A 26,695-nucleotide genomic window follows, 5' to 3' on the forward strand; every position below is an offset into this window, starting at 1 on the left:
TATGCTAAAAAACTACAAAACATTGAATGTGAGAAGCCAAATTTTAAAAATAAATTACATAAGTGGAAAAATATATTCATTGATCAGGAGGACCTGAGATTATCAAAGTTGTCAAATCTCCTCTGAATCAGTCTATACATTGAAAATAATCCTGGGGCACCTGGATTGTGGCTAAGTCAGTTGAGCATCTGATTTTGGCTCAGGTCATGATCTCACAGTTCATGAGTTCAAGCCCCACATTGGGCTCTCTGCTGTCAGTGCAGAGCCTGCTTTGGATCCTCTGTCCCCCTCTCTCTCTGCCCCTCCCCTGCTCATGCTCTCTCCCCCAAAACTAAATAAACATTTCTAAGAAAGAAAGAAAAGAAAGAAAGAAAGAAAGAAAGAAAGAAAGAAAGAAAGAAAGAAAGAAAGAAAAAAGAAAGAAAGAAAACAATCCCAATAAAAAAAACCTAGATTTTTTTGGTGGAAATTGAAAAACTGATTCAAAAATGTATATGAAAATGAAAAAGACTTACAATAATCAAAGCAATTGGCAGAATAAAAACAAAGTTGGAGGACACACATACAGATTTCAAGCTTTACTATGTATGGAATTCCATAATTTAGACCCTGTGATGTTAACAATGTAACAGACATACAGGTTGATGGAACAAAATGCTTATTTTGTTAGTTATTTTCAGATAAATGCCATCCCATTTCTTTGAAAAATAATTCACTTCTGCTTCGATCATTCATCTCAACTCTCTCCTTTATTCTGTTACTCAGTCAATTTACATGATTGCCTTCCTCCCTGTGAGCTTCCTTTCTGCAAAGAAACTGAAGCTTTTTCAGGAGTTTTCTGGAACTTTCTTTTAGCTAAAACTAACAACAGCATTCTTTCTAAACCTATTTTCCCTATCTGGGAATTTTTTCACTTTGCCACTAGTTCCTTTTAGAAACTCTCTCTGTTCCTTTTAGACTCTAATACCACATTTTTTGGTTTCTCTTCCTTTTTTTTTTCTTTCATTTCTCCCCCCTTTGAGAATCTCCAGATTAGAAGGAAGCTGGAAAAAAAAAATGGACAGGAATTAATTTTTATCTTCTAATAATTTTGCTTTCTCTCCCTAGAGTGGAATTTCGGTTCATCTAGGACTAATTTTTATTTATTTATTTCTGTATTCAGTTTATTTGAACAAACCCAAGTTTGTTTTTTGTTTCTGTTTTTGTTTTTCAGTTTAACTGTTTCTCTTCTTGTTTACTTCTCTGTTCCTGGCTCACATGGTGATTTTTCTTCCTCCTCAAGCCCTTTCCCAAAGATGCTTAACCTTCTGCTCATTTTTCTCATGTTCTCTCTTTCTATTAGTTTCTGTATCTTTAGTCATCACCCCTGTGTCAACAGCTCTCAGAGCCCCACCTCCAGCCTCAGCTTCCTTTGCAAAATTCAGTCGCTATTTTCACCCCTCCAGTGTCTGTAAAAAGTCTTCATATGGATACCCCATCCTCTCTTTATGTGCTTCAGATATGAGTACATTTTTATCTGAAGGACAATAGCACTCTTAATTCATCTCTAGTTCTCAGTTCTTATTGATCCTTCTTGAACATTCCTCACCTTTATTTTCTTCCCTTTCCAATCAAGTCTCCAACTCTTGTTATTTTCCTGCTCAGAGAATTCCAGTTGCAATAGCTTCAAATTACTTCCCTTTATTTGTGTGTGTCTCCAAATGTGACACTACTCAAAACACACAAATTTTATATTCTGTCCTCATCGTGTGTCCTTATTTATTCCCTAATCATTCTAAGTAAAAATCTTTATTGCTATTGTTCTTCTGCCCATACTTACTTCAACTCAAGGATATTTTCTCTGTGTGAGGGGTGCTTGGGTGGCTTCGTCAGTTAAGCCTCCAACTCTTGATTTAGACCCAAGTCAGGAACTCACAGTTCGTGAGTTTGAGCCCCGCATTGGGGCTCTGTGCTGAGTGCGGAGCCTGCTTGGGATTCTTTCTCTCTCCCTCTCTCTGCCCCTCTCCTGCTTGCACATGCGTGCTCTCTCTCTCTCTCTTTCTTTCTCAAAATAAATAAACTTTTTTAAAAAGGTAACTTTCTCTGTGCAAGATACTGTGTTACATGTTGACAATAAAAGAGAAACTTTAAGCACTTAATTAAAAAGCTGTAAAGAAAGAGACAGATTTCAAAACAACTATCATGAAATCTAGTAGGTGATAAAAAGGTAATATGAAGAGGTCCTTCAGCAACAAAAACGAGGGGTAATCAGATCTTTATTAAAGGTAGGAAAATATACAAATAGGAAATGACACATAAAAGCAACTGATAAAGAAGTGACGTGAGCAGAGAGAGTGACAGGTGCAAAGGCTCAGGGGCGTGACACCCCATGATGGATCTGGACCAGGAAGAGTCCTGTGTGTCTAAAGCGCATTCTCTCACACCTGATAAACACATGTCATCTGTCCTTCCACACATCTCTTCCATGCCCTAATTCTAATTCCTGTTGATTTCCACCTGTTTCTATAAGTTCTCATGAACTTATTTCTATTTCACTTCTTATTTCACTTCTATTTTTTTAAGGATTTGGCCATAAACTCCTTTGACTAAACATAACCTATGCTGTTGTGATAGTGATATTGTTGGGTACTCCCTGGGAGATTATGAGGATCTGAAGGCCAAGAATAATGATTTACATTTATCCTCCTCCTTCCCCTCTTTCTCCTCTTCTTCCTCCTTTGTTTTGCCTCATTGCCATGTGCATAAAAACTCCTTGAAAATTATTTTAAGTAGAGTTTCTATAGGTAGAGAATGGGGGTCACTTAGATGTTGTCTATATAAGTGGCTCTAAACCAAGGTACCTCATTAGTGTCAGTTGGACAGCTTTTAATAAATACTAATTTCTTTAAAAATCTTTTTAATGCTTATTTATTTTTGAGAGCGGGAGGGAGAGTGTGAGCTAGGGGTGGGGCAGAGAGAGAGGGAGACAGAGGATCCAAAGCAGGCTCTATGCTGATAGCCGTGAGCCCGGTGTGGGGCTTGAACTCACGAACCATGAGATCGTGAGCTGAGCTGAAGTCAAACGCTTAACCCACTGAGCCACCCAGGCGCCCCAACACTAATTTCTTTAGTGTCTGGACTTCACCTACTGTCCACTTAAATCTAGAATCTTGGAAGAAAACCTGATCCCTGATGTCTAGGTATCTCTGTGTATGTGATGTACGTGTACCTTATATCTACAACTCTATATGAGTCTGATGGGGAATAGGGAGCTAGTTGAAAAATATTGATGCACTCTTTTTTTTTTTTTTTTTTTTTTGATGAGGAATTTAAAGCTCGGAGAGGTAAGAGCTTGATTCAGGTCACCCGACTTGAGGTAAAGCTGTGAATGGAGGCCTGACTTTCTGACTCTCGGTCATAAATTTCAGTTTATTCCCTGCTACCTCTGCAGAACAAACTCTGTCCTCTTTTTGAGTGTGACGATCAAATAGTCTCCATTTCTGTGATTCTTCAAGACACAATACCTACCCGTAGGAAGAAAACAGCATGACATTCTTTACGTGTTGAGTGGTCTCCTTCCTGACTTGCCTGGCTGCCTTCACCAAAGCAAATTCTGGGTGTGTGAGAAAAACCCAGATCTAAGCAACTGCTGAAGTCACTCCTGCTTTAAAAAGAAAAGAGCACACGTGTAAATCTAGGGGGAAAACTTGAGGGAAGAATGTCTATCTTCAATGTCAGGAATGTAGCTCCAAAGTCGCACAGGGAAGCTAAGAACAGGCTGAAACTTCTCCAACATGTCACATGGCTCTGTGCAGGCCAAGCCAACGCAACAAGAATGTCCTTCACATGACACTGAGCCACTTTATAAACTGGAGCAGGTGGGGGCAATGTGAACAGATGGAAATAAGGCCATGGGACTGAAGTGTTTTGTTTTGTTTTCTTTCTTACACTTTTCCGTTTGTCCTTATGAACTACCTTGAATGCACAGCCCTGTGTTGCCTCCTTGCTTTTTAATCATGAGAAGTGGGACATTCAGGACTTTATCTCCCTCGATCTTATTGTAAACTACCTGACTTTCTTTTTTCTTTTACCCTCTTTGATGCATTGTCTAATATATTTCAATTCCCAAGGAGGTTGGGTTTTTTTTCTTTTCTTTCCTTGTGAAATTATTTATTTATTTTTCTGGACAGCTCATTGCTTAATGCCTCAAAAGTCTGCAATTTCTCAACATAATTTCCTCTTTGGTACACAGCGGTGGAAACCATTTCTTTCAAGTTCTCCCTTTACAAGAAAAACTACAAATAGTAAAATACCCTGTGGTGTTTTTTTTTTTTTTTAAACTGAAGTAAACTTGTCCTCGGGGAGATGAGTATTGAGCTGTTGTCTTCTTTCTACGTGTTGCAATTTCCCAGATACCGATTGAAAGTAAAGAACACTAGTAAGTTCTTGGTTGTTTGCTCCAAAGGAGAGATAAAGTAAAAGCTATAAGTTTTGGCTTTGGACGTAGTTTTTGCACCGGCATATTTATGGGCATTGTGCTATAGGACACAGCTTCAAATAAAATAGTGAAGACACGTGGCCCATGAGTAGCCACAAAGTTGTCATACCATGCACACCAATCCCCTTTCTGCAACAGGGAAAGGGTATAACCTGAGAAACATCTCACAGATCTCAGTCTGTAGGAATAAAGACATATGATGCATTCAGGAGCAAGAATAGTAATCTGTTAAGTATTGTAGTTTCAAATCCCTGCTGAGATAGATGCACACTGAATCAAATTTAGACCAAATAAAGAACAAGGTCTCAAAAGAATGTCCAATTTAGCCAACTACCTCAGATATTGTCAACAATTGGAAACACATTTGCCTATAGAAAATCCAATGTCTCCTTTTTTTTTTTTTTTTTTACATTTTATTTATTTTTATAGACAGAGACAGACAGAGCACAAGTAGGGGAGGGGCAGAGAGAGAGGGAGACACAGAATCCGAAGCAGGCTGCAGGCTCTGAGCTGTCAGCACAGAGCCTGATGCAGGGCTCGAACTCACAAACCGCGAGATCGTGACCTGAGCCAAAGTCAGACACTTAACCAACTGAGCCACCCAGGCACCCCCGGTGTCTCCTTCTTTGACATTGAACCAATGAACTCCATTGGTTCATTTTTTTTTAAACACAGTGAGAGAGCTGGTTTTATCCCACTCTCTGCTCATATGTGAATTCATCTTATGTTTGTCAGACTTTAGGCTTTGAGTTTTCAAGTTTCTGGAGTTCAGAAGCTTTGAAAAATAAATTTGTTATTCCTATGGATTATTAACAGATGTCATCATACTATCCAGTGAAGTGTTCAGGTTCTTGTAGATAGGTACACAGATGTGGGTTCAAATATATACTGGGTAACCTAAATATTGTGAGAAAGTACCATATTCTTCTAAGCATGAGTTTCCCCACCCATGTTCCAGGACTACTTATGATGCTAAAATCATGCCATTGTTAGGAGAATTAGCTGAAATCACCAATTTAGATGATTAATGACTACCATGTAGTAAGCACTCAATTGATTACAGCACCTTTTAGTTAACTAATAAAACGTAGTATTATTAGATGATAGTGGGATCAAGCTTACAACAAAAGTATTCTTCATTCCTAACTATTTTTTAAAAGAATGCAATAAACCTTATTTCCCTGATGTTACTCTACCATGCCAAGACAAATATTGAAAGCAGAAATATCATTTTGAATTTTACATAAGGACATCAAGCTATAATCAATCAAGAGGTACGTGAAGTACATTTACAGCTACCAGCCCCGGATTTTTGTAGATATAATGGGAAATTACAAGCTATTGATTTAAGCAAAACGCACTCGATGTAGCTTCCCTTTATAGCCTTGGTCTAAATTACAGCATTTTGCAGTAGATTTAGGACTCCTGAATAACTCCACTGGAAGACTGATTGGTTTCTTGGTATCTCAGTGGAGTGAAGTACTTAGTTTTATTCAACAGCACAGTGTTCCTGGTGTTGTTCAGTAAAAGTTGTATTTGTGACTTGGGAAAATCCTATATGCACAAATATTGCCCCTCACCTTTTCATGACCTAAAGGTGAAAGACACAATGAACATAAGACACAACAGAATCAAAATTCTCAGTAGTCTCATCAGACCGGAACAGTGACATTTAAAAGATCAAATATAAAATCCAATATTCTGATTTGAAAATGGCCACTGGACAGATCAGGGATAGTAGGAATGAATTTAAGTCAGATTTCCCAAACAGAAATCCAGGAAATACTACAGTTATCCAAGACGATAGTGTAGCCTTTCTCCACCCACAACATATATTATCATTTGTTGTCCTTCCTCCTGGTTTCATGCTAGAATACTTCCATCTATATAAGTAAATGAATATTAATAGGGAAATAATGACATAGTTGAAGCAAGCCAAAACACAAAGAGTAAATGAAAAGCAAGTATCTATTTGACTCCTCTGTTCTCTACCTTCTGTTAATGACATCAGCAATGACACACATCCTCACCATCAGTTTTCTTGGTTCCATCTGCCCAAATTTTACTTTTAGGTCCAATCCTCATTCTTTGGGGGACTCCTACTGTCTAACTTGTTATTCTGTCTCCACTGCTTCCCCTCTAAAACTCTTTGTTGTACCTCATTCTTCTAAAATGCACACAGGAGCTTAGCATTTTTTTGCTTAAAGTTCTTCCATAAATATCTATATCCTAGACAATTAAGTCACAACACTTTTACATAGCACAGAAGGCCCCTTTTAACTTCCTTTACTTCCTTTATTTCCACACTCAGTCATGTTGAACCATTTATGTATTTTCCACACTATCCCAAACTTTCACAAGTCAATGGCTTCGGCATCTTCCTACCTTTGTTTAGAATTACCCTTATTTCCACTTTTTTTTTGTTTTTTTACTTTTTCATGCTTCAAATCCAAAGGCAGAAATCAAATCTATATAGGATAATTAACTGATCTATCCTTTTTCCTTCACAGTGTTATATGCTTTATTTTCTAAGTATTAATTTATATGAATCTTTCTCAAACAGTGGTGAACATTTTAAAGCTTTAGACCACAATGGATTATACCCAGCTTCTATGGAGAAATTGACACATTGGAGGTATCTAATAAAGTTTTGAAAAATTTAAGGCATTTAATAATTCAGATAAAATGATTGTTTAAACTGGATTGTGACACTTGGAGGTTGTCATTGGTCAGCTATTCCATGCTATAATCCTATGGAGTAATTAGCTTTGTCTTGAGTAAGCAAAACAGGACTCAGATACAATTTGGTAAAGAATTGTGTATGACTAGGTCCTTAATATGCCTTTCTCTTGGCAACTCATTTCCCCCCTGAATTCCACAGCGAGAAGCATGCATTTAACTCCCACAGTGGAAAGCCTTGACCTAATTTTAAGGAAATCCTAGAAGAATCTACAGTCATTAATTCTGGAGCTGGTTGTTTCAGAGAGAAAAGCAGATCGATATGTGTATATGCTGTCAAAACGACAGGCCTGTTTCCAAGATGGGAACGCAAATTGGCCATCATTTCACCCACACGTTATTCCCGTTCTTGATCAAATAATTGCTAGGGAAATACTATTTTTAATTGAACAAGTGATTCATGTCTCTGGAGTACAGAACATGTATTCCACGGACTGCAAATAACCAGCTGGTGATAGCTCTCAACGTTTGCTGGTTAGAACCTCTATCGGAGCTGAGAGTCCTAGTCCTGAAATGACATTACATCTATTCAGCTGTTCTGAAGCAAATTTCTAGAAAACTCTCTGAAAGGTACACAGATTGACTGCTGTTGGAAAAATTCCTTCTTTGGGGCCTTATAATTTTAATCCTCTAAATGGCAATCTCCCAAGAAATAGATGGCCTCACCAATGCAACAAAACCGTTGGATTGGTTGGTTTCCAAGGATACTGAAGGGAAAATAGACTACTTTTAAAATGAAACCTTTGCCTAAAAATAATAGAAAAGAATAGAGATGAGGAAGTCCCCAATTAATTGCATTCACCACAGCAGCCCATCTAAGAAGCGAGGCTGTCAGATTATAAATTTTCAAAGATTCCCCGATAGTTTGTAATAGTAAATTTGAATACCAACTTACTCTATATCTCGCAGTATGATCCTATCAGGAAGCTACTCTTTAAAAACCACTCAATAGGGTTAACCCATTCAGAAAGAGGGATTCTAAACAGGAGGGAGGATTCTAAATGAGGGAGACTAACTGCAAATTTCACTGCTACTCACCCCAAGTTGTGTTTTTGCCTAGTTGAACCCTGCCCAGCTGGGGATCCTAGTGCAGAACTATCTGAGCCACACTCGGAGGGAAGACTCACAAAAAAATAATTGAAGAATAAACTTGCTGCCCAGGCCAATTGGGTAAATTGCTTTTGTGCTTTTCCATGACTTGCTTTTGCCAGATGGAATAGTTGGCACTCAGGACGGTGGCACTGGACCAGATTTTGGAGCAATGGGATTTTTGAAAATGATTTATTTTTTCCCTCTACAGACAGTTACTCCGGCACAGATGGTTTCTCTGAATGATGAGCCCAGAGTCTTTTCCGTCATATTTCGCCATTGTAAAAATCTATCCGCTGCAGTGGCTTCGGCTTTTCGCTTCGTGTATCCAAGAGAATGCGTAAGGAAGTTCAGAATGAAGACCAAAGTTTGGCACCCAGCATGTATAAGACCAAGCCCTTCAGAGATGGCTCTGTGATCATCATAAGCTGAAATCCTTCTTTTCCCTCCCCTTCTGTTCCTACTATGAAATTCCATCTTCAGCAAATAATGTTAATAGGGGAAAATCAACCAGAGAAGAATGGAAAATTATAGCTGTCCTTCTCTGGACTAATACGCAAGCTTAGATTGTGTTATGGGAGTCCTTAGTACTTACTGTTAACTCTCCCAACGAGATTAAGACCTAATTAGGAATGCCATGTTAATATTCAAGGCCGAATTAGGGTAAAAGAAATACTCGGGTTAAAACCTATCCGTGATAACTATGCAAACAACATCTCAAGGACTGCCCCATTTCTACGAAAGAAACCTGTCTTTGGAAAGGAAACTTAATATTTCTTGAGAATCAATTACATGCTGTAAATGTAAATCTCTATAAAATCCCTGAGACTCTGTGAATCCTTACCTCCATTTTACAGACAGGTAAAATGAGAATTAGAAAGATTAAGTAACTTGACCCAAAAGTGATCCGCTAGTTTACAAGAGAGACAAAAGATTAACTACAGGCTTCTATACGCCAGAGCTCTGCCCTGTAGCCTAAGATCCCCCCCTCCCATTTAAATCATATGTTGGCAATTCATGGTATTTTGGTGCGAGGAGAAAAGGTGGTAGTGATGCATTCCTTGACATCGTTAACAGAATAGAAAATATAGAATGATGTGCCTGGCATAGGGCACTCCGTCAGGGAGCTACCCTAATGGAGAAAATTACAATGATGACTACAGGATGTGATGACACCACATGAAACCCAGCCAGAATTTGAGCCCATCACAGCAAAATGGAGTGCAAGGAGCACATCTAATTACATTAAACGGATTTGGCAAGAAAGCCTGAGCATAACAGTTAATTATGATTAATTATTTTACTTCTATCTGTCACAACTGTGAGAGGCACAAATATCTTTACAATAGCAGGTCTTTAAAGGAGTATAAATGTATTAATAATTTTCTATATTTGTGCATTGTATATTTTGGGTACTTAGAAATGATTCTATTTAAAAAATGAGGGGCACCTGAGTGGCTCAGTCGGTTGAGCTTCTGACTTCGGCTCAGGTCATGATCTCACAATCTGTGGGTTCGAGCCCCACATCAGGCTCTGTGCTGACAGATCGGAGCCTGGAGCCTGCTTCGGATTCTGTGTGTGTGTGTGTGTGTGTGTGTGTGTGTGTGTGTCTCTGCCCCTACCCTGCTCGTGCTCAGTCTCTCTCTCTCTCTCAAAAATAAACATTAAAATTTTTTTCAACAATAAAATAAAAAAAATGAAATGACTTTATCAGAAAATCTGGATGTATGTGTGTGTGTGTGTACTGTCTTACACCAGCCACATCATATCAGCATATCTCAGTGTGTTTGATAGTCTTGACTCAACTCTGTAATTTTTGAAAGTCACTTTTCTTCTTTGGAGGTCAGTGTCTTCATGATCATGCCGAAACAATGGCATCACACCTAAATTTCCTCATTTGTAAACTGGAAGTACGTAGAAGGTAATTCTGATCAATAAATGAGATAATACACTTAGTATAGTCTCTGTGTTGTCATGTCAAGTTAACATTCACTACTATTATTTTTATTACAAATCTGATGAACTAGTTGAACCAGATGTCTTCTAAGGCTCTTTCTAGCCAGCTCTCATAATCTTTGTTTTTTTATGTCATGATCTCTTGATCTATTTTTTTAAGCTGTATATTTTTTCTATCCTATTCATATGAGCAGAATCTTATGTCTTATCATTAATTACACCCCCCCCAACCTGAGCATGGAATAATATATGGTTTTTGTTCATTTATTTGTTCATTTACTTGTTCATTTATTTACCGAGAAGTTTGCAAAATAGATTAAAATAGCATCTCCTTTTAATCAATGAGTCATAAAATACAACAAGGAGCAGTAGAAATGAGATAAAGCAATCTAAAACCTCAAAATGATTATTTGCAAATCTTCATCAGGTTTGGGACAGATATTATTTCTTTCCAAACGTTTGTTATGTATGTAAGTCAAATGTGTAAAAAATATTCAAATGATATTTATAAAAATGGCTTTTTATCAACATAGCCATTGCTTTATTAATTTAGCTTAAAACATAGTTCAACAGTAGTAAAGAAGGCATAAATGTGAACTCCAATTATGTTATTTTAAAATGCCATTGAGTTCACATTGAAGTACATAGTTGAGTAAGTGGCAACAAATTGGAAAATAAAAAAGCACAGTGTCTTAAATCTCTCCATAGAGTAAATTAAATTGAGATATATAGATATAGATATAGATATAGATATAGATATAGATATATGTCTATATAAAACTAGAGTGTATATTTTACAATGAAAATAGAATTGAATATTTATTAAAGTCATGGAAGGGAAATAGGTTTCTAAATGGACAAGTGAAAAAGTCACAAAAAGAAAAAAATTTTCAATAGATTTCTATGTAAAAATTTAAACTTTATGCAGGTTAAAAATATAACAAAACACAAAGGTAAACAGCAGAGTAGACACTATTCTTACAAAATAAGATGAGAAAAGAGCAGGAGACCTTAGTAAAAATAGAAAAATATTTGTCAAGGAGAGCAAATCACTGATAGATAAGTGGGAAAAAATAGGAAAAGAAATGTACAAGAGAAGACATACAACTAGTAAGCAAACTTGATAAAAATGTTCAATATGAATACAAGCAAAATAAAACACCAGACTTTTTTTTTTTTTTTTTTTTTTTTTTTTGTCTATAGATGTCATAACCTACTGTTGGTGCTTGAAATTACTAACAGGCATTTTCAAGTAAGTAGCAAAGGCAGTCAAAGACATTAGTGTGTTCTTGCATTTGAGGGCATAATTACAGTTCTGTAAATATGCCTTATGGCACAATGTTGGTGATGAAATGTTACACAGCCTTTAAAATGATGGTGGTAAAGGATATGTGAGAACTGGAAACAATGTGCATGATATATTAAATAAAAATATAGAATGCTGGAACAAGTAAATATCCACATGCAAAAAAAAAATGAATCTAGACATAAACTTTCTACTCTTCATAAACGATTAACTCCAAATGAGTCATAGACCTACAGTTAGGTCATAAATCTAAAACTCAAAATTATGAAACACTTAGAACAAGACATAGGAAAAAATCTAGGAGATCTTGGGTTTGGCAGTGCGTTTTTCATACAGCACCAAAAAACACAATCCATGAGAGAAGGAATTAATAGTAGAATTCATTAAAATTACAGTCTTCTGCTCTGCAAAAGACATTGTCAAGAAATTTAAAAGACAAGCCACAGGCGGGGAGGAAATATTGGCAAAAGACATATCTGATTAAGGTCTGTTACCAAAAATATCCAAAGAACAATTAAAACTCAACAGTAAGAAAACAACCCAATTAAAAATGATTAAAGATCTTAAGAAACCTCACCAAAGAAGATACAGATATGGCAAATAAACATTTGAAAAGATGCTATATCATCAGGAAAGTCAAATTAAAAAAAATGAGTTAGGGGCGCCGGGGTCAATCAGTCCATTAAGCGTTGGACTCCTGATTTTGGCTCAGGTCATGATTTCACCATTCCTGAGATCAAGCCCTGCATTGGGCTCTGTGCTGACAGTGCAGAGCTTTCTTGGCTTCTGTCTCTCCTTCTCTCTCTGCCCCTCCCCCGCTAGCATGCACTTGCTCTCTTTCTCTCTCTCAAAATAAATACATAAATATTAAAAAAAAAAATTAGGGGTGCCGGGGTGGCTCCGTGATTGAGCGCCCGACTTTGGCTCAGGTCATGATCTCACAGTTCATGAGTTTGAGCCCCATGTCAAGCTCGGTGCTGACAGATCGGAGCCTGGAGCCTGCTTCGGATTCTGTGTCTCCCTCTCTCTCTACCCCTCCCACCCTCTCTCCCTCAAAAATAAATGAACATTAAACAAAATTTTTTTAAAAAAATTAAAAAATGAGATAGTTCTACATGCCTGTCATAATGGCCAAAATCTAACATACTAACTAACACCAAATGGTGGTGTCGACGTGGAGCCACAGGAATTCTCATTCCTTGCTGGTGGGAATGCAAATGGCGCAGCTGCTTTGAAAAACAGTATGGCAGTTTCTTAAAAAAATAGACATACTTTTACCATGCAACCCAACAGTCACACTCTCCGGTATTAACTTTATGTCCACCCAAACCCCTGCACACAAGTGCTGATAGCAGCTTCATTCATAATTGCCACAATCTGGAAATTCTTCAGTAGGTGAATGGATAATGAAACTATGGCACATCCATACCATATATCCAGGATAGGAATATTATTCAGCACCCCCCCAAAAAAAAGTGATCAGTGAAGCCACAAAAAGACTTGGCAAGGGAGATCCTAAATGCATACTCCTAAATGAAAGAGGCCAGACTGGGAAGGCTACATACTGGTTCCAACCACATGACATTCTAGAAAAGGCAAAACTATGGGGACAGTAAAAAGATCTGGTGTGGAAGGAATCAAAAAGTGCAGCACAGAGAATTTTTAGGGCAGTGAAACTATTCAGTATGATTGATTCTGTAATGATGGATATATGTCATACATTTTTCTAAACCCGTAGAAAATGCAGCACCAAGAGTGAATCTTGGTGCGAACTATGGACTTTGGGTGGTTATGGTATATCAGTGTAGACTCCACAGTTGTGAGGCTTCTAGGTGGCTCAGTCCTGACTGACTCGATTTCAGCTCAGGTGTGAGCTCATAATTTGTGAGCTCCAGCCCCGTGTCAGGCTCTGTGCTGAGAGCATGGAGGCTGCTTGGGATTCTGTCTCTCCCTCTCTCTCTCTGCCCTTCCCCTGCCTGCTCTCTCTCTCTCAAAATAAAGAAAGAAACTCAAAAAAATTGCAACATATGTACCCCTCTGGTGGGGGATGCTCCTAATAGGTGAGGTTATGCATGTATGGGAGCAAGGAGTGTATTGGGAACCTTTGAACCTTTTGTTCAGTTTTTCTCTGAACCTAAAAGGGCTTTAAAAAGATAAAGATTTTATATATATAACATATATATACCTAACTTGCAGCATCTTATACTTATAACTGTTTAAAATGCATATTAAAAAATATTGGGACAATATATAACATCTATTATATTAGAATCATGTGGTTGTGTATTATTAACTTCCTTCAATTTCATTAATATTGCTATAATATATCATGTGTTTAAAATAAATGAACAAAGTAATGAAACTACACTAAGGTGAAATTATGTCCTAAATTTCAAAGATTTTAGTGGCTTCAAAAGATACAAACCTAAACACTCAGTTGACTGTAGCCCTGACTTACCTTCTCTTTTCTATTCACCAATGCTGTGCAATATTCCCTACGGAAGTTAGGAATATTTTCCCTTCCCAACTCACCCAGCCATCAGAACAATGCTTATTTCATGAGGCTTTTGTGAAAATCACCTATTCGGTTTCTGTCTACAGCCCCTCTTGTAAGGGTCTGAGGTAACTCAGCACAGGGAACTGATGTCTAAGAGATACACATGGATGGTGGTGGCAATCAGCTGCTAGTGATGAAAACTCTCTTCCTCTCTGGATAAAAACACTCATTCAAAAATGGGAGTGCCATTCACTAGTTTATCATTAAAAGTACCTGCTAACAGAGTGACCAACTCTCTTTGTATGTTAGGACTGTGGGCAGGTGGGTGGAGGTGCCAGGTTTTAAAACTGGGACCAGTACAGGAGCGCCTGGGTGGTTCAGCTGGTTGAGCGCCCAACTTCGGCTCAAGTCATGAACTCATGGTTCCTGGGTTGGAGCCCCGAGTCAGGCTCTGTGCTGACAGCTGGGAGCTTGGAGCTTGCTTCAGATTCAGATTCTATGTCTCCCTATCTCTTTGCCCTTCCCTCACTCATGCTCTGTCCCTCTGTCCCTCTGTCTCTCTCTCAAAATAAATAAACATTAACACTGGGACCAGTCCTGGTTAAACTGAGGCAAATAGGTCACCCCACCATCTAAGTACCAGGCACTGTTTTAAATAATTTATGTGTACTATATTATTTAATTTCCCACGTTGAAATCCCAACTTAGACTCCAGCTGAGATCCTCAATATATATGGGGTCAGGATGAGCAGTGTGGGAGATCTTGACATTATGTAGACACCAGGTAGCTGAGTTCAATGAATGGTATACATGTCCCTTCCTTCTTTCCTTCTTTCTTTCTTTCTTCCTTTTTATGTGGTTCACACTACTCTGTGCAAATTTTATGACAATGTATATGCTTTTTATGGAGTTAATTTGTTTCTAACTAGAACTGTTTCATGTTCATTATAGAGAAATAAAAATACAGAAAAGCATAAGAAAGAAAACTGAAGTCACAAGTTCTCTCCCACCTCAGAGACACTGTTCCTAAGCTTGGCTCATTCTCACCCCTGAGGTCTTAGTTGGCAAAAACCCTCCCTGTCAACCAGACCCCAAGAGGACTCTTTGCACTGATATACTCTGTCACTCTACCTTGTTGCATGGTCCCCAGAAGAGCTTCTAACTTGGAATTGGCTTTCTATATATTTAATTATACCTTGTTAATCATCTGTCTCTACCATGAACAAGTAAATTCCATAAGATCAAAGTTCTCATCTTCTTACTTATTACTGACGGCCGGGGCCCAAGCCTGCAACTTGAACGAGGCACACCCACAAGCCCTCCAGGCTGCCATAATCAGTGTCAACGGTCTGCTAGTGCATTAATTACTTCCTGCAAACATTTCTCCACCTTTCATAGAGTGATGATCGTTATATATTTGCTGCCTTATACCTTTTTGTTTGCATTTACAGTTGCAAGCATTTTTATGGGAGAGTGTCAAATGTGAACATTGTTTTAATGGTTATCATATACCATCTTACAACTATATCACCACTTATAAACAAGTACTTGGCTCTTGAATTTTTAGCTTCTTTTTAATCTGTTGCTATTGAAATTATTGGTATGTTTATTTAACAAATACTGGCCGAGTGTGTGCCCTGCTCTGCCAACACTGTGCTTGGCATTTAGATACGGAAATAAGAAAGATAGAGCTGTTCCTATTCTCATGGAAGTTAGAATATATAGAAAAGACAGACTCTCAATACATGTCTGTAAATGTTTGGAGGAGAGTGAGGACCTATGAGTGATATGTAAGCATATTGGTGAGGGGAGGGAGTTTCGGAGTAAACCAAACTTCTGTTCTTCTGTGGGAATAGAAGGAAAGTAGTCCTGGTAGAGGGATATTTAAACTTAGTAAGAGGTGAAGATATATAGGATCTAGCTGAGAGAAGAAAAGGTTTGCAGCAGAATACTTCAGGCAAAGGAAAAAGCAAGAGCAAAAGTCCTGAGGCAGCCTAGAGTGTACTGAATGTGATGAATTGAAGGTTGACCCATGGTATAGATAAAAAAGGAGAGACTAGTATAATCCTATAAAAAACATTGCTCCAATGTTTATTTATGTATTTAGAATAGATTGCTTGAATGAGAAAGAATGAAATATGGCCCTTTGTAGCAACATGGATGGAACTGGAGAGTGTGATGCTAAGTGAAATAAGTCATACAGAGAAAGACAGATACCATATGCTTTGACTCTTATGTGGATCCTGAGAAACTTAACAGAAACCCATGGGGGAGGGGAAGGGAAAAAAAAAACAAAGAGGTTAGAGTGGGAGAGAGCCAAAGCATAAGAGACTCTTAAAAACTGAGAACAACCTGAGGGTCGATGGGGGGTGGGAGGGTGGTAGGGTGGGGAGGGTGGTAGGGTGGGGAGGGTGGGTGATGGGTATTGGGGAGGACACCTTTTGGGATGAGCACTGGGTGTTGCATGGAAACCAATTTGACAATAAATTTCATATATTAAAAAAAAATAGAATAGATTGCTTGAAATGAAAGAATTGGAGTGAAGTTATGGACTTCCCAAAAGTTTCCTGATAAAACCAAAGTACTTTTCAGAAAGTTTATGCCAATTTATGTTTCTATAGAATGTATATGACATTGTCTTTCTCACTTTAACCTCTGGCATTTCAAATATTCCACTTTCTTAATGAACTGTTGAATGTGTTAGTCACTGGAGCAAAAACATAACAATATCCTTTAAGATTTAGCACAAGAGGTATGTCTAAACATCTTTTCTGATTACCTCTTACTCAACTACAATAATTCCTTACAGTGTATTTCTCCAAGATGAACATATTCACTTTATCCCATATTATTTTACAGTTATAACTCTGATGCTTTGCCTTCCTTTTTTTCTGCTGCTTAATCTGTCTTTTTTCCCAATTAGACTAAAAGCCTCATGAGGCCAGTTCAGTACAATTCAATTCCACTAATAGTTATTGCAGTCTTACTTTGTTTTTTTTTTTTAATGTTTATTTATTTTTGAGAGAGGGGGCGGAGAGAAAGGGAGAGAACGCAAGTGGGGGAGGGGCAGAGAAAGAGGGAGAGAGAATCCCAAGCAGGCTCCACACTGTCAGTGCAGAGCCTGATGTGGGGCTTGAAACCACGAACTGTGAGATCATGACCTGAGCTGAAACCAAGAGTCGGACGCTCAACCGACTGAGCCACCCAGGTGCCCCGCTTTCTTACTTTGTAGAAGGGGTACTGCAAAGCGCTGAGTCAGAGAAAAACCAAAATTCATGATCTTTGTCCTCAGAGGAAGGTAACACTTGCACAGTTAGCAAAGCCAGAAGGCAAATCTGTCACTCATTCCTTCATACAATAAGTAATGGATAATTAGTGATAAGTAATAATAAAATAAAATTTCAGAATAATGTATTGCAACTCAGGAGAGACAGAATTTAGTAGTGGCCAGGGAGACCAGAGAAATACTTGTGAATCAGATGATCAGAGCTAAGGGTTGATGAATCAGTAGAAAGGCGGACATGGGTGGGGAAAATGCACTATTGACATAGGAAATGGAGGTCATAGGTGAGAAAACATAGCATGCCTATTGAGGCTGAATTAGAAAAGTTTATTGAGATTGCTGGCCAAGCAATGACATAGACTCCCGAATGGCATGCTGAGTTAGGATGTTATTTTATAATTAATGATTTCTTCTTAAAAGTTTTGCAAAACAGCAAGGAGATGATTCCCTGTTAACAAAAGTCCATAGCAGGGCACCTGGGTGGCTCAGTTGGTTAAGCATCTATTTGGCTCAGGTCATGATCTCACAGTTCGTGAGTTCGAGTCCTGCAATGGGTTCTCTGCTGTCAGCACAGAGCCCGCTTCAGATCCTCTGTCCTCCTGTGTCTCTGCCCTTCCCCTGCTTGTGCTCTCTCTCTCTCTCTCTCTCTCTCTCTCTCTCTGAAAAATAAATAAATAAGCTTAAAAAAAAGTCCATAGCAATTTTGTGGTTGCTACGATATTCACTGATAAAAATATTTCCAAGAACACAGCTAAATTTCCATTGCCACACATTATTTCCAAACACAGTTTACCTTTGTTTGTAGCAAATCATGATATCATAAACACTAAATTCCTTACACCCTGCCCCAGGTCAGCCTTGAACTGCTTGCTTCTAATGACGTGGAGGTGTGTTCTCTTCACTGGGGATGATTCCCATTAAGGGGGAATTACTCCCTGTCAGCAGGTGGGCATATCAAGTGACAAGAGAGGTGATGATTCATCTAATTTTGAACTCACCCACTGTTTGATGGCAATATCCACAAAAGAATGAGGCAATTGGACCGCTAACCCAGACACCTGCTACATTGACAGCTCTCTGCTATTCCAAATATAGGACAGCGTGGTCTGACAACTGTACCTGGGGGCTGGGAAAGGAACAAGTGGTAAAATGAATGTGATTACCTGAATGCATGTTTTCACAGAGGATCATGTTTCCACCAATCATTCAGACATTCATTCGGCAAATATTTAAGAGCCTTCTATACAGTATGTGTTTTGTGAGACGCGGGTGAACAGATGATGATCATTCTATAAATCCTACCTTCTGGAATTTTATAGGCTAATAGCAGAAAAATGTCCTTTTGAAAACGACACGCTTTAGGTGGGTTGATTTATGTGAACTCGATACTTCAGTCTTCAAAGTCTTACTTTGTCCACGAAATGGTCACACACACACACACACACACACACGCATGCCCCACCCCCATTTTGTCTAGTCTAATTGTCCATTTGGCCCTAGAGAGTGGAAAAACTAATTGACTTTTCCTATGCCTCTCTGCACAGATCGGGTTGATCTGGGTTGCAGCTGTGGTTTAATTTGCGAATGTGCAATTGAAAATAAAACTTATTGGATTACAGCCCCCGACCAACTTTTTGGCAAACTGACAGCATTGGCCAAACATATGAGGGTCATATAGTAATTAGAGAAATGATTACAACTTCCAGAGGAATATCCTGGTCATATCAATGGGGGGACTTTGCTGTGGTTTGTTTTAACTATATCCCCAGCCTCTCAGGATGAAGTCAACCTAATAGTCTTCTGGATTCTGCCCTCTCTGGCACATTCATTTTCTCCACATCTGTATGAGAGGCCCTCACCAATCTTTCATTTATTTAAGCAAAAAAAAAAAAAAAGTAAACTATAAAGAATACTTTCTTTCCTTGCCTATGTTTGATAAATGCTAGTCTTTGCCTTTTAATTCATCAGATTAGGATTAGGGAGAAACTCAATTAGAAATATCCTCGTGCCCTGGTTGTCAAATTCATCTCTCTTAAACTTTAGAAATAGGTGTCTCCAAAGGAACTCATAGTTTATGGATTAAAGAATACAACCTGGTATGCTTTCCTAGGTACTGAGCTTTTTTACACTAGACTGAGAGTCATTCTATTCCTTCCTTCCCTCCTTCCCTGTCTACCTTCCTTCTCCCCTTCCTTCCTTCCTGATCTCCTTCCTTCCTTTGTTGCTTCCCTCCTTCCTTCCTTCCTTTGCTCCTTCCTTCCTTCCTTCTCTCCTTCCTTCCTTTGTTCCTTCTCTCCTTTCTTCCTTCTCTTCTTTCTTCCTTCCTTCACCCTTTCCTTCCTTCCCTCCCTCTCTCCTTCCTTCCTTCTTCCCTTCCTTTCTTCCTTCTCCCCTTCCTTCCTTCTCCCCTTCCTTCCTTCACCCTTTCCTTCCTTCCCTCCCTCTCTCCTTCCTTCCTTCTTCCCTTCCTTTCTTCCTTCCTTTCTTCCTTCTCCCCTTCCTTCCTTCTCCCCTTCCTTCCTTCACCCTTTCCTTCCTTCCCTCCCTCTGTCCTTCCTTCCTTCTTCCCTTCTTTCCTTCCTTCCTTCTTTCCTTCCTTTCTTTATTCCTTCTCCCCTTCCTTCCTTCTCCCTTTCCTTCCTTCCCTCCCTTTCTCCTTCCTTCCTTCTTTCCTTCCTTCTTTCCTTCCTTCCTTCCTTCCTTCCTTCCTTCCTTCCTTCCTTCACTCCTTTCTTCCTTTGTTCCTTGTCTCCTTCCTTCCTTCTCTCCTTTCTTCCTTCCTTCTCCCCTTCCTTCCTTCATCCTTTCCTTCCTTCCCTCTCTCTCTCCTTCCTTCCTTCTTCCCTTCTTTTCTTCCTTCCTTCTTTCCTTCCTTCCTTCTCCCCTTCCTTCCTTCACCCTTTCCTTCCTTTCCTCCCTCTCTCCTTCCTTCCTTCCTTCCTTCCTTCCTTCCTTCCTTCTCCCCTTCCTTCTCCTCTTCCTTCCTTCCCTTCCTCTCTCCTTCCTTCTTTATTTCCTTCCTTCCTTCCTTCTCTCCTTCCTTCCTTCGTTCCTTCACTCCTTCCTTCATTCCTTCCTTCCTTCTCTCCTTTCTTCCTTCCTTCCTACTCTCCTTTCTTCCTTCCTTTCATCTTCTTCCTTTGTTACTCAATGCAGTGATTCCTGCAGTATTGTTACGACTGGGGTTGAATCTGCACATTAAGTGGCATTAGACTCACAGGTGCCTCCTCTGTGTTTGCTCTGGGTGAGTGCTCCCTCTCATCACATCCCATAATATGTCACTCTAAGCTCTGTCTGCTGTTCTCACCCCTCAGTGGCAGAGCAGCAGCAGCAAAGCCTTTACTCAGATTGGTGTCCTCACTCCAAACTTCCATTTATCAAGTTACAGTCACAGAAAGCTTAGAGAGGCACAAGGGAGACTCTTCCGTGTAGGGCTGAGTAGACTCAGAAGCCAACTTTTTACGTAAGTGACATCTCTGTCCTTGCACATGTTCACAAAAGAAGATTTGGAGTATTTTCGTTCTGCCTATTCCCCAGTAGAATTTCAAATGACTTGACGATAAAGGATGCAGTGGTCCCTCAAAACACGTGTTGCCTGCTTTGCCCAGGTCAAGCAGTTTATAGAATTTGAAAGTGTATGTGTTTTAACTCATTACAAAGAGACCAAATAAAACTCATGTACTGTTCTCCGATCTCCATGTTAACTGAAATCAGAGCACCATTGTGACAAGAACGGTGACAGACCGAGATGCTGCCTAAATCAGAGGGGGAAAAATACAAAGTGCGTTTATGTTGTAGATTTCTTGATGCTGCTACAAGAATGAATACATTATTGTGCTTTTCGCAAATGAGTGTTCCTAGAAATCAAAGAGGGATGGGCTTGTTCAGGACCTTGGCGGTGGCGCAGTTTGCTTTTTGATTTGTCTGGCAGAGGTCTGCTGAAAAGAGACAGGCAGGGGTTGCAGGAAAGGAGAAATGAAACAGGGACGAGGGAAAATTAATTTGAAGGTCAAATGACATACCCCAGTTCCCCTGACACTTATTTTAGTAGCTGATTCATGCTCAATACAGTCGGCGGTTCTCCCACACGACAGTGAGCAATCACAAGAGAATAACTCCACAGGCTGACAGAGACAGACAAAGAGGGTTAATAAGCAGAAAACTTAAAGAAATCTGCTTAGACCTATTGTTGGACACCCAGTATAGTTCACCTGAAGCAACCACCTCAGCCTCTTTTTCTTTGTTTGTTTTTCTTCCTTTTCCTTCCTTTTTCAGTGTCTGTCAGTAACCCGGCAAGCTCTAATGACCAAAGAAGCAAATCCAATCATATATTTTCTGACATTGGGTTTAGCACTGTAGTATTCGGGGTGATGGTAGAGTGGATGGTGGAGGAAGGTTACTCTCCACTCTTATGGGTCTAAAAAACTAGCATTTTTTTTAGAATGAACTTCTAATAAGACTTCCAACTACTATAAAATGGAATTTCTTAAATGAAGAAAAAAAAACCCTAAAATATTTGGGGAGCCATAGAGCATGAAACTAAGTTGTTTTTTGACCTAGACGCCAAGTAGAGATCGTGGAGATAAGACTTTATTCTACTAGGACAAATACATTTTGAATTGATGCAAGAATGAAGTTTATTTCTTTCAGTACTTTACTAGGATTGCTGCTATTATCATAAAGAAGACAGATGTGTTTAACAACTTTTGCAAAGACAAAGGAGAGCGTACGGATCGGCTAAAGGTGGAAAGTATGATGAGCTAGCCAGAGTGAGAGAAGAATTCAGGATTCTTGTATCTTTGGCCAAATAATTTTCTTCTCAATTTAAATCAAGTGGGGTAAGGTAATCAAATGATAAATCAGTTGCTCTTAACTGCCTTTTCCCAAAGCTCTTTGTAAATTTGAGCACTTATTCCATTGCGATTTTTTTTGTTCCCTTGTTTTCTACCTCGATACTGGATTGTGAGCTACCAGGTGTCAAATAGCACATCGTATTTTTCCCTTACTCCCCAGATTCCAGCAAACTGCCAGGTTTTCATTAAGTACCCGATACCCGATTTAGGGGATGGATCAAATAAAGCCTGTGTAACAAGATCTATCTACTTCTGGGATGGATTTAGATATATGAGTGGTAACATTTGAAAAAAATGCAGTGATAACACAATAAATTGGAGGTACAAACAATATTCCAATGAGAGCAATTTGCTCTCAGGTGTTCAGTAAGGAGATCTGTGGGGTATTGGAGCATAATATCACAACTGCCCATGCTAAATATCATATGCGCAGTAGAGTTAACATATCAAGACACTGTCACACTGGCTACACTTCCTAAATTTCGCCACACTTCTGTTGTTACCATTTTACAAATGAAAAAAAAAATCTCTATATATTCCAGGTCTTTCTGAGACATACTATCTTAAAATTGTACAATAACCATGAGGAAGTTATTCTTAATTCTCTTTTATAGATAAGACATCTAAAAATCAGAGAGGTTAAAAAATATGTCCAGATTATACACATGGTGAATGGTAAAGCTAAGAGTAGAATCTATGCGTGTGAGATTTTTATTAGCATTGTGTTTGTTGTCCGTGTTATTACATGTACCTCTGTTCACTTTATCATATGTACAAGATTATATTGGAGAAACATACAAACAGGTTTGCTTGTATATACGTTTAATATTTTTGGTGAATACCTAGGAAGGATGTGCACATTTTCAACTTTATTGTGAAATTAATTTCCAAAATGGTGACACTAATTGTACCCTGTCTTCAGCAAAGTTTCCCTTGTTGGATACCTCCACCCCTGCCCCCTCCCCCAGCCCCGCCTCCTATTTGGAACTGGTAGACTTTAGTTTTTTTCTTTTTTTCCATCTGGTGGCTGGTTATTCCAATTTGAGAATCTCTTTGTGTTTTTACGTTTGTACTCTCCCACATCATCTCCCAGGGAAGAAATGGTATGCCTAAAGCCTACCAGTGGCCAAGCCCTATTCCCAACTCCAAGCCCGGGAACTTACCATCTTGTGATTAACTCCATGAGCGTGCCTGCTCCCCAGTTAGAGAACAACATGAGCACCGCAGCCGCCGCAGACTGTGGACAGGGAACATGAGGTGTGATCAATATTCTTGCTCTCTCCTGACCCTGTGGGGCCATGCTTCACTCAGACCTCAGCCAGATCCCGGGAAACCTGGTGTTTTCACTGGAGGATGCTTGCATATTGCTTTTGCTTGCCTTTCCTTGTCTGAGTTCATGAGAATTTTCAACCCAACAAAGGCCAGAGTTCCTGTCCACAGAATAGATTACAATCTATCAGTGGGAGAAGGACAATGCAGCTGGTACACACAAGCTCAGTCCTTGTTCGTAAACACTTGTTGGCCTTTAGAACACTTGTGACCGACAACAGGCTATGTTTATACAGCTCCTTCCAAAAATAAAATTCAGGAAAAAAAAATCAGTAAAGTCATAATGTCACAATTTCCCGAACTCAAAAACGTAGTGATATTTTTGTTTTCGATCTAGAAAAGTTCCCCATTGAGAAATAAGGTCCTAGATACTAAAGGAAAGAATGGATTCTAAATGCAGTAAAACACGCGAAATGCAGAAAGGAATGTGGTCTCCTCCAGAGACACAGAAGCTGCAGGGAGGATGTCCTTAGATTTATTTCATTCTGGATTCGTTTATCCCATAAAATACAGGTGCCTTCTTGTAAAAGCACATAAAGAAGCCCAACAGTAAATCTTAGTCCTCCTAATATTGATCTGAAAATGCATAATTGACTTGTTTATATACACTTGCTTTAAGAAAGGATGCCATTGATTCAAACCAGTTGAGCTCATTAGCCCTGTTGACTCATTATTGATCAATAAACTGACTTTCTCTCATGAAGTTTCTCTCAATCCTAGGAAGAAACAGAGTTCAGTGTTAAAAAAAAAAAAAGTCAATAGCTTTCAATGCCACTGAACCAAAGTATTCACTTTAGCTTTCTGTTTTGAACTTTGTTTATTCTTATTTTGATTTTTCATGGCACAAGAAATACATTTGTATTATAATATTTAAAATACAGAAATAAAGGAAACCAAACAAAAACAGTTTACTATGCCCAATTCCACTACCTTCTGCTGAGGTTATCACAGCTTTTAATTTGGTGTGGATCCTTTAAAACTGCTTTCTATGTATCTATTTAGAAGTACGGTACATGGTTTATATTTTTCATATCTTTACCTATGTGACATAATGTATTATTCTATAACTTGCTTTCATATTCTTAACAACATACCTTAGAAACATGAAATTATTTTATGTTTTTTAAAGTTCATTTATTTTGAGAGAGAGAGCCAGAGGGCGAGGAGGAGAGTGGCAGAATAAGAGAGAGAGAGAGAAAAGAATCCTGAGCAGACTCTGTCGGACTGGGCACAGAGCCCAATGTGGGGCTCGAACTCACCGAACGTGAGATCATGACCTGAGCTGAAACTGAGAGTTGGACCCTTAACCGGCTGAGCCACCCAAGTGCCACCTTTAATTATTTTAAATGGTTGTATGATAATCTACAGTAATGGGTACACTCTGGTTCATTTTACTATTCTTCTAATAACAGACATTTAGATTGTGGCTAATTTTTACGACTATGCTCACAATGCTGCAGTTAAGTACCTTAGTGCTTTCCTAGAATGCTTCTTTCTGTCAGAAATTCCCAGATAAGCTATTTAAATACAACTGTATAATGTATGCATTACTAGTTTAAACTGAAGGGGAGGGGAGAGTGGTTACAGGTAATAATTATTGCCAACTTTTGCTAAGTACCGTTTATCAGCTACTACTTAAGTTCCTTACATGCATTAACTACATGACCTCTAAAATGACCCTTTAATGTAGCTACTATTGTTAGCCTTGTTTTACATATAGGGAGACTGAGGCATAGAGGAATTAATTACATTGCTAAAAGTCATAAAACCAGCAAATGAAAGAAGAGATTTGAACCCATATATATTCCTGGAGCCTATATTTTTAACCATTATGCCGCATGGCCTCCCAACGTGACTCTATAAGGAATTAATAAAGGAGTTTGTAAAAGTTCTTGGGTAATTTCAGGGTCTATAGTTATTTTTGGATGGGGCGAGGGTGTGTGGGATTTACGTGGTGACGTGTGAAGTGTATAAGAACTGTAAATTAGAAGGGGACACAAAGGCTCTGTCAGCCCAGATGAAGGAGATTTATAGGGAGTAGCTAAGGAAATAAAAGTTTTAAAAATATTCACACGGACTCCAGTGACACAGCTTTATTCTTTACACATGTGTCCCTGGAAGGTACTTTACCAATGTTACATTCAAAGGATATTGAGGATCCAGAATGCATCCAGGAGAAAGGAAAAAAGTGCCTGAAGTGATAGAAAGTGAAGTCCTAGGAATAAAAGCTGGAGAGAACTGTTCAATGGATAGTAATTACTAGCTGGGTCCATGGTCCTGCCCTCTGTGCAGTGGTGAAAATCAAGATGAAAATTTTGTTTTGTTTAGTTTTGTTAATTTCTAAAAACACAAATGTTTATTTATTTTCTTTGAGAAAGAGACAGAGCACGAGTGGGGGAGGGGCAGAGAGAGAGGGAGACACAGAGTCCGAAGCAGGCTCCAGGCTCTGAGCGGTCAGCACAGAGCCCGACACAGGGCTCGAACCCACGTACCGTGAGATCATGACCTGAGCTGAAGTTGGATGCTTAACCGACTGAGCCACCCAGATGGCCCCAAAGATGAAATTTTTGAAACACAGTCCTTCTGAGATGCTGCCTGTTATGGAATAAGGGAGATGAGACCCGGGACAAATCCTTATAGTATGATACAGGGGTCATACAGACAAAAAGGAACAAATGATATGAAACATATATGGCCCCCCCAACTTGTGCCAAACACTGTCCACAGACTCACCTCACTTAATTCCCGCGAGTGGCCATCGTCATAGCTAAGGAGACAGACAAATGCTCTGAGTTATGAAATGGTGTAATATGATGTAGCACTGGTAACTTTGATTCAAACCCCAAATCTGCCTCACCCCAAAGCTCAAATGCTTCTTAGCCACTCCCTCACTCCTTTGGAAAAGAGAAGAAAACTGGAAAATAATGACTCTTTTCAAATAAATGAAGAGTTCTTATAAGAGGTCCATAGCATGGATGGTTCAACTGGAGAGATTGCAGATGAATGTACTGAGAATCTTTGTATTAGATGAAAAATGCTCTATAAAGAGAAGAAGGCTCATTCTAAGAAAGCATATGTAGGGCTAATATGTGTGTGGTTTTCTCTAGTAGATTCATATTCCTTGTTAAAATATTGACCTATGTCCAAGTCCAAATTGTTTCCTACA

At 39.0% G+C, this 26,695-nt stretch overlaps 1 long non-coding RNA gene across 1 annotated transcript in view; it reads right to left on the minus strand.

Moving 5' to 3' along the window:
• Window positions 1-563: 563 nt before the first annotated feature.
• The window catches only part of LOC109277021 (uncharacterized), a 30,819-nt gene continuing 4,687 nt past the window's right edge, over window positions 564-26,695 (minus strand). The window contains exons 3-4 of the long non-coding RNA XR_002084950.2: window positions 3,508-3,640; window positions 564-1,043 (exon numbers count right to left, since the gene is read on the minus strand). This is a non-coding gene — a long non-coding RNA (uncharacterized LOC109277021). The remainder of the gene's footprint in view (window positions 1,044-3,507; window positions 3,641-26,695) is intronic.

The sequence above is a fragment of the Panthera pardus genome, unplaced genomic scaffold (assembly GCF_024362965.1).
Source record: "Panthera pardus isolate Hobbes unplaced genomic scaffold, ASM2436296v1 HiC_scaffold_3, whole genome shotgun sequence".
Lineage (NCBI taxonomy): Eukaryota > Metazoa > Chordata > Mammalia > Carnivora > Felidae > Panthera > Panthera pardus.